Source organism: Mus musculus, chromosome 1 (genome assembly GCF_000001635.26).
Source record: "Mus musculus strain C57BL/6J chromosome 1, GRCm38.p6 C57BL/6J".
Taxonomy (NCBI): Eukaryota; Metazoa; Chordata; class Mammalia; order Rodentia; family Muridae; genus Mus; species Mus musculus.
The window spans coordinates 70,914,722-70,921,894 of record NC_000067.6 but is presented as its reverse complement, the minus strand read 5'-3'; the positions used below and the strand labels follow the sequence as shown (position 1 = coordinate 70,921,894).

The 7,173-nt window shown below is 40.9% G+C and overlaps 1 long non-coding RNA gene across 3 annotated transcripts in view; it reads left to right on the top strand.

Annotated features, from left to right (window-relative positions):
* Positions 1-3,385: 3,385 nt before the first annotated feature.
* The window catches only part of Gm29906, a 67,495-nt gene continuing 63,707 nt past the window's right edge, over positions 3,386-7,173 (top strand). For all 3 annotated transcript variants that reach the window (XR_865504.2, XR_865502.2, XR_865500.2), the window contains exon 1: positions 3,386-3,896. This is a non-coding gene — a long non-coding RNA (predicted gene, 29906). The remainder of the gene's footprint in view (positions 3,897-7,173) is intronic.

Sequence of the window (7,173 nt, the reverse complement as noted above, 5' to 3'; positions counted from 1 at the left end):
ATGTGTTTATATTTTTAAACTTTTATTTTATTTTTTAATTGACATGATAGCTATGCATATTTATTGGGCACACAGTATTGATTTGGTCCATGTATACATTGTGCAGATATAAGTCAATATTTGGCATACATATCACTTCTAACATTCATTATTTATTTGTTACTCTCTTGCCGTAAGCTTGGAATATGATAATATGAATTACAGTGGCACATCTGTGTACAGGGCACCCCAACTTCTCCTGCCTGCCTGTGCTTTTGTACCTGTTGTTGAATCTCTATAACCCAGCTCCTTTTTCTGCAGTCTCTGTCAATTATTCAACTTGTTCCATGAGATCAACATTTTTAAATTTTGCAAATAAAGGAGGTTGTTGGAGTATTTGTCTTTTTGCATCCGGCATATTTCAGTTAATATAATGTTCTCCAGGTTCAACCATGTTGATGCCAAAGGGAAGATTTCATATTTTTTAATGGCTGAAGTATTATTGTGTGTTTGTATTATATATTCTTTTTGTATGAATCTATGGTCACTTCCATGACTCTACATTCTGAAATGTCTATTTCAGATGCTATGAAAGGTGATATAATAGGCATGAGAGTGACGGTATCTACAGTATACTGATTTCATTCCTTTGGAAAATGCTAGCAATCCTTACAACTAGAGACTGTGTATTTATTGAGATAATGCTGTGACTGGGGCTGTGAAAGGCCGCAAGCCCAAAGCCCAAGTGCCACTTAGCCTGTTGCGCTCGTGAGAACAGGCATGGCTCAGGGGTGTGTTCATGCCTTTGTCCTTTGTATTTACTGTCTTCCATTTATTTATTCTTTAAGGGAAAAACACACTACAAACCCACTTGAACTGTGTACAAATGACCATCCTCACTCATATAGTGGGAGACGTTACTATTTTATGTTTGAACCATCAAGTTCCCCAAATGCAAAAAAAAAAAACCTTTCAAGTTCAACCTGTATCTTGTCTCCAACTAACCTTGTAATCTACAATTACACTATTGCTAGGTGGGCTTTCTCTTTCAGAAGCCATCACACTTTTTAGAACGCCTGGTTGTGTGGGGTCAGATCATTGCATCATTCCTTAATACGTAGATGTCAGAGACCACACCTCTTTTAGGGGACAGTTCATTTCTTCATTCGGTTTCCACTGAAAAGGATTAGAAAGAATTTTCTCTTAACATTCTGGGCTCCGTGTACTCTCTCTCCCTTCTCACAGAAGTGGAGTGAGTTACGTTAGGTGGTGAACTGATAGGTCAATTGGAGAAGCTAATTTATTGAAAGTTCATGCAAAGCGGATTTAGCATAGTGTGAATAAAACATAAGACTTCTCATTTGCACAGAACATCTCCAAGGCCCTGGCCAGAGACTCTTCAAAGAGTGAAAAAGATTAATTGCGACAATAAAATACTTAGAATATACTAAAATCATATACACAAATAAAGCCAACAATAACTCTGTAGGTATCTTTCCTCATCATGCCAAATGAGGTTCAATTATTGTTTCTTTATATATATAAAATTCTGGAATAATTCTAGCATGTAGGAAGTCAAACAAAATGTATTCTGTGGAAAAGAAATGTAAGAAAATATTAATAGAAAGCATTCCAGTGAACTTATTAATAAAATTATGTTACTTTGTGACATTTGCTGCCATGCATAAGTTTAAATTTGGTTTTATATTTCATCTAAATAGGGGCTTTTATTTTTTTTTAGCTAATTGATACATATCTTTTAAATTTAATGGCCTTTTATTTTTAATTAATTATTTTATTTATTATATTCCAAATGTTGCCCCCCTTCTGGTCCCCCCTGCTAGAGTTCTTCACTTCATTCCCCCTCCTCTTTGCCCCCAGGAATTCTCCCCCACTTCCTTTCCCTGGGGCATCAAGTCTTTACAGAATTAGGTACATCTTCTCTCACTGAGGTCAGACACAGTAGTCCTCTGCTACATATGTTCTTGAGGCAGGGACAGACCAGTCAGACCAGCCTGTGTAAGCTCTTTAGTTGGTGGCTTAGTCTCTGGGAGCTCCCAGGGCTCCAGGTTAGTTGACACTGCTGGTCTTCCTATGGGGTTGTCATCTTCTTGAGAAAAAAAAAAAACGATTAAAATAGTATATTCTTCAAACCCTGCATCTAGATCCAATCTGGCTTTCTGTTTGGTCTCTCTGGCTATAAATGGCAATGAGCGGTGTGTGTGTGTGTGTGTGTGTGTGTGTGTGTGTGTGTGTGTGAGTGAGGGGGGGTAGGGTCTGTCTGCTCTTGCACATTCAAACCTTTCCTACTGATTCTTCTTCTTCTTCTTCCTCTTCCTCCTCCTCTTCCTCTTCCTCCTCCTCCTCATTCTTTTCCTTCTTCTTTTTCTTCTTCTTCTTCTTCTTCTTCTTCTTCTTCTTCTTCTTCTTCTTCTTCTTCTTCTTCTTCTTCTTCTTCTTCTCCTCCTCTTCCTCCTCCTCCTCTTCCTCCTCCTCCTCCTCCTCCTCCTCCTTCTTCTTCTTCCCCTTATTACTTTTTTTTCCGAGACAGGGTTTCTCTGTGTAGCCCTGGCTGTCCTGGAACTCACTTTGTAGACCAGGCTGGCCTCGAATTCAGAAATCTGCCTGCCTCTGCCTCTGCCTCCCAAGTGCTGGGATTAAAGGCATGTGCCACCAAGCCGACTCTTCTAAGCATCATATCAACTGTCTTCCATCTTAAGGTTGCTTAAATCACCTAGAGGTGCTGTCCTTCTGTTTCCCTACCTCAGGGAATAAGAAACCAGATGCCTGTTTGAGAAACCAAATCTTTTGGGTTCAGACTCCATATTAGTGAACCTGACCTAAGGTTGAACTAGAGTTAACTAACAGGCCGGTACTTAGCACTAATTTCCAGGTTACCCCCATCAAGGCCTGTGTCTAGGTTTCCAGGTTATTCCCCAAAAAATCTGCACCCCCAGGTTACAAGCCTGCCCCTGGCACTTCACTTCCTAACAACCACCAATCAGGAGGAAAACAGAAGTTAAGTTTATGGTGTGGCTCCCAGCAGCAGCCAGTTATGTTAAAGGCCACAATGACCCCCCAATCAGATGTGTGCCAGGCTAGATATCTCCTTCTTGTCTCTATAAATGCTTGCCTGAAACTAAGTTTAGAACTGCCCCCTCCCATTCTACTGCATCAGAGATGGTGGTGTGGCCAAAGCTCAAGCCTGAATAAAGAGACCCTAATGCTATTGCATCAGAATTGGCTCCTTGGTACTTTTTTGGGGTTCAAGAATGTTTTTTTGCACAACATGTTCAGGCCAGTTTAACTTTAGACAACATGACGTGGTTATCTGGTATGAGTCAGCTAAAACACTGCTGAAATACTCTATCCAGAGGACCATGAGTCAGCTAATAACAGCTGGCATTAGATATTGGAGAAACCCAAAATTAAACTGATGTAATCTGTTATGTAACATTTTTGTGGGCTTTGTGTAGATATGACTTTTGAGGTCAGAGGCCTTAATCTTTGCCTTCACCAACCTGTGTCTGTCTGTCTGTGTGCCTGTATGCTTGCCTCCATGTCTTGTGTGCCAGTCTGTGTGCATGCCCCACTCTGTATATGTCTGTGTATCTGTCTGTCTGTTTTTTCCTGGATATCTGCTGGCATCTGCTCCTCACTGTCTCTTTAGCTTCCCAGCCACCTTCCTTTTCTAGGGCTGGAGTTAGAAATAGTACCCCGACTCAGGGTTACTATCCCTGCTGAGACTTCTTCTGCAGGGGCCACAGATGTGGAGCCTTTGGGCTAAACCAGAGGTTCTCAGTCCAACCGGAAACACAGGAGGAACTCTAGAACATTTGTGCCTTGGAAAGCCTTCTGTTTGAGAAGCCTAAGGCACCGACTGCTTCACAAGGTCTCCAGAAACTTCTAACCTCCAGGTGAGGCTGAGATCTAGAGGTGCAGACTGTGGGACACATTCAGGAATCACTGACTTATGTAGCATGTGTAAGCTGTGCCCTTCAGCACAGCATTGTCAGTAATTAAGGAGACTTTTATGTAGTATTCATTGTGATAACATTCCAGTACATGTTCTGGCACTCCAATGATAATAACTCAGAAAAAAAATTTACTGAGTGGGAAATCTTCCTGATAGGAAATACTTTGACACATAATTGTACTCTTTGTGTTTCTGTATTTTTAATATTGAATATCAGTATGTATTTGAAAAATCAAACTTTATATTTTGAGGAGGCTGATTTTGATGTCTATCTGATTAAATAGACAGCCTTCTTTAAGAACTGCCAACATATAAACTCTTCATATATGACTTGAACTTGGAATAATCAGATTGCCGATTGGTAAGTGTATCCCATCCATGTTTTAGCAGATTCCAGAAAAGTGGAATGGCTTAATATTAACAATGTTGGTTTTTTTTGTTTGTTTGTTTTTGTTTTTGTTTATTTTTGAGACAGGGTTTCTCTGTATAGCCTTGGCTATCCTGGAACTTACTTTGTAGACCAGGCTGGCCTTGAACTGAGAAATCTGCCTGCCTCTGCCTCTGCCTCTGCCTCCCAAGTGTTGGGATTAAAGGCATGCGCCACTACGCCCAGCAACAATGTTGGTTTTGAATTTTAATTTTATCATCTTCATTTCATGTTATAGTCCTATTTTATCTGGCTTAGCAGCTCTAAGACCATGTACTAGAATACCCTTAAAATGCTCAATGTATTATTATTTTTCCCATCAGAAACAAAATCTCTCATGATAGTTTCTTCCTAATGTCTTTTGTTGAAAACTAAAGGATTATGGCACCTCTGGGTCTTTCTTTATGGGCCTTAAAACAGCTGGGCATTGATCCTCTGATGAGCAACTGCTTGAGAATGAAAGCAATTTCCTCCTTCGGATATCTGGGTGCCTTGTGGAGATGGGAAGGCTTTAACTACTACGTCTCTGTACTTATTACCATTCCATTTGGAAAAACATGTCACACAGGGCCAACGAGATCCAGTTACACTGTCGATTCTGCTCAGATGAATACCTGATGAGGCGACAAACCTGTTTTAAAATGAATTTGCTGCTCCCATCAATTCCTTATGACTCTATTGCAAGCCTGAAAATGTATCAAATAATGAAACTTGATCATCTGACCCTGCTAAATGCAGCAAGCAGTGTCCCAGGCTGTACATGTGACAAGCTCCTCATTTATTTAATTCTCCATTTTAAAAGCCCCCAAACCCTCTGCAGCAAAAAGGTGTTTCTATCTTCTATATACTGCATTTAAAAAAAAAACTATCTTCATATAAAACTTAAACAAATGGTACTGGGCCATTTGGAAAAACAGAATTTATTTACATTAAGTATAGCATGATACTATCATTAATTGCAGTAGAGGAGTTTCTCCATATGAACAAAGATGCTGTTTTCTGGTGGCCAATTCTACTGCTGTCCAGGGAATCCAGCCAGGCCAAGTTTCAAACAGATGAGCTCTCTAACTCGGCAGTCCACAGATGCCTCTGGTGAGGGTATCTTTCCTGTGACAGTGCTTTGAACTCTATGTGAACAGTCCTTGAGGCAAGGGAGTATATTTTGATCCAAAAGTCATTATCAGGTTTAGAAATTCTCACCTCCCTTCAAAAGCACAATTTTGATCTAACTGTGTAGTTTCATCCTGGTGAGATATTAACATGTCTCACCAGAGCATTGAAACTAATTGTTACAACAAATTAATGAATTACGTGTGCAGAAGGAATTGTTCCCTTGCATGGAGAGGGCTAGAAAAGGCAGAGTACCTCATTTTCCTTAGTAATTTAATTATAATGGAATGATTATTATAGCACCTCGTTCCTGTAGGGCTTCTGAAATTGAAGGCTTAGGTGTGATTTTTATCAGCAGCTAGGGATGAGCTAAGCAGCCTCTCAAGGTCCATCTTCACGTGCTGCTTTCATCACCCCTAGACGCTCTTTCAGATGCACACTGTGGCTTGTCATAATTATGTGTCCATGGGAAAATGCAGCACTCACCCAATAGCACTGGAAAATGGAGTTTTAATTTATTTTCCCAGTGACACCGAGGCTGAATTTGAATTTGTCCTGGGTTTGCCATACTTACAGACCTACTTTCTCTGTGACTAATAGTGTCTGAGCCAAGCCAAGCCTGGGGCCTTCAATCATGGGTATCTATTACTTTCTAAAAAGTGTGTGTGTGTGTGTGTGTGTGTGTTTGTGTATGAATAATCTTGTGGGTTCATGTGTACATGCGTTTGTGTATGCAAAGGATGACTTCAGGTATAATTAATTCTCAGGAACACTACCTCCTTTTTGACAAGGTTTGTCATTGGCTTGGAGTTCATCAATTAGACTGCCCGGCTAACAAAGAAATCCCAGGGATCAACCTGCCACAGCCCCCTCAGAGTTAGGATTACAAGCATCTCATGTGGGCACTGGGCATAGAAGTCAGGCCTGTATGCTTTTGAGGCAAATGTACACTCTACTGATGGAGCCATCTCTGTTACCATGTTCTTGTGCTGCTGCTGATACACTGCTTCCTGTGTTTTCCAGACAAGATCCTACTATGTCACTTGGGCTGATTTCTCTCCATCAGCTTTCAGAGTGCTAGGATTACAGGTCTGGGCCATTATGCCTTTGTCTCACATATATCTGGGTATAACCACTCCTCCATTATCCCTGGGGAAGCTTCATAATCCTATTTCATTCCTGTGTGGCTGGTCTGGGACTTAATCCCTCTCTCACATCCTGTGGGCTATATGGTTTGTGAGGGCCTAGCATCTCCTAATGGATGACGCTACCATTTTGTGTGGTATGTGTGTCTGTCATCTTACAGTGCATGAGGCCTAGGCATTTTCTGAGGCACATGGAATAGTTCAGGGATGAGTATATATAAATATATTTTTCTTTCTTTTTTTTAAAATTAGATATTTTCTTTATTTACATTTCAAATGTTATCTCATTTCCTAGTTTCCCCTCTGAAAACCCCCATCCCATCCCCACTCCCCCTCACCAACCTACCCACTCCTGCTTCCTGGCCCTGGCATTTCCCTATACTGGGGCATAGAGTCTTCACAGCATCAAGGGCCTCTTCTCCCATTGATGAGCGACTAGGCCATCCTCTGCTACATTTGCAGCTGGAGCCATGAGTCCCACCATGTGTTTTCTTTGGTTGGTGGTTTAATCCTAGGGAGCTCTGGGGTACTGGTTA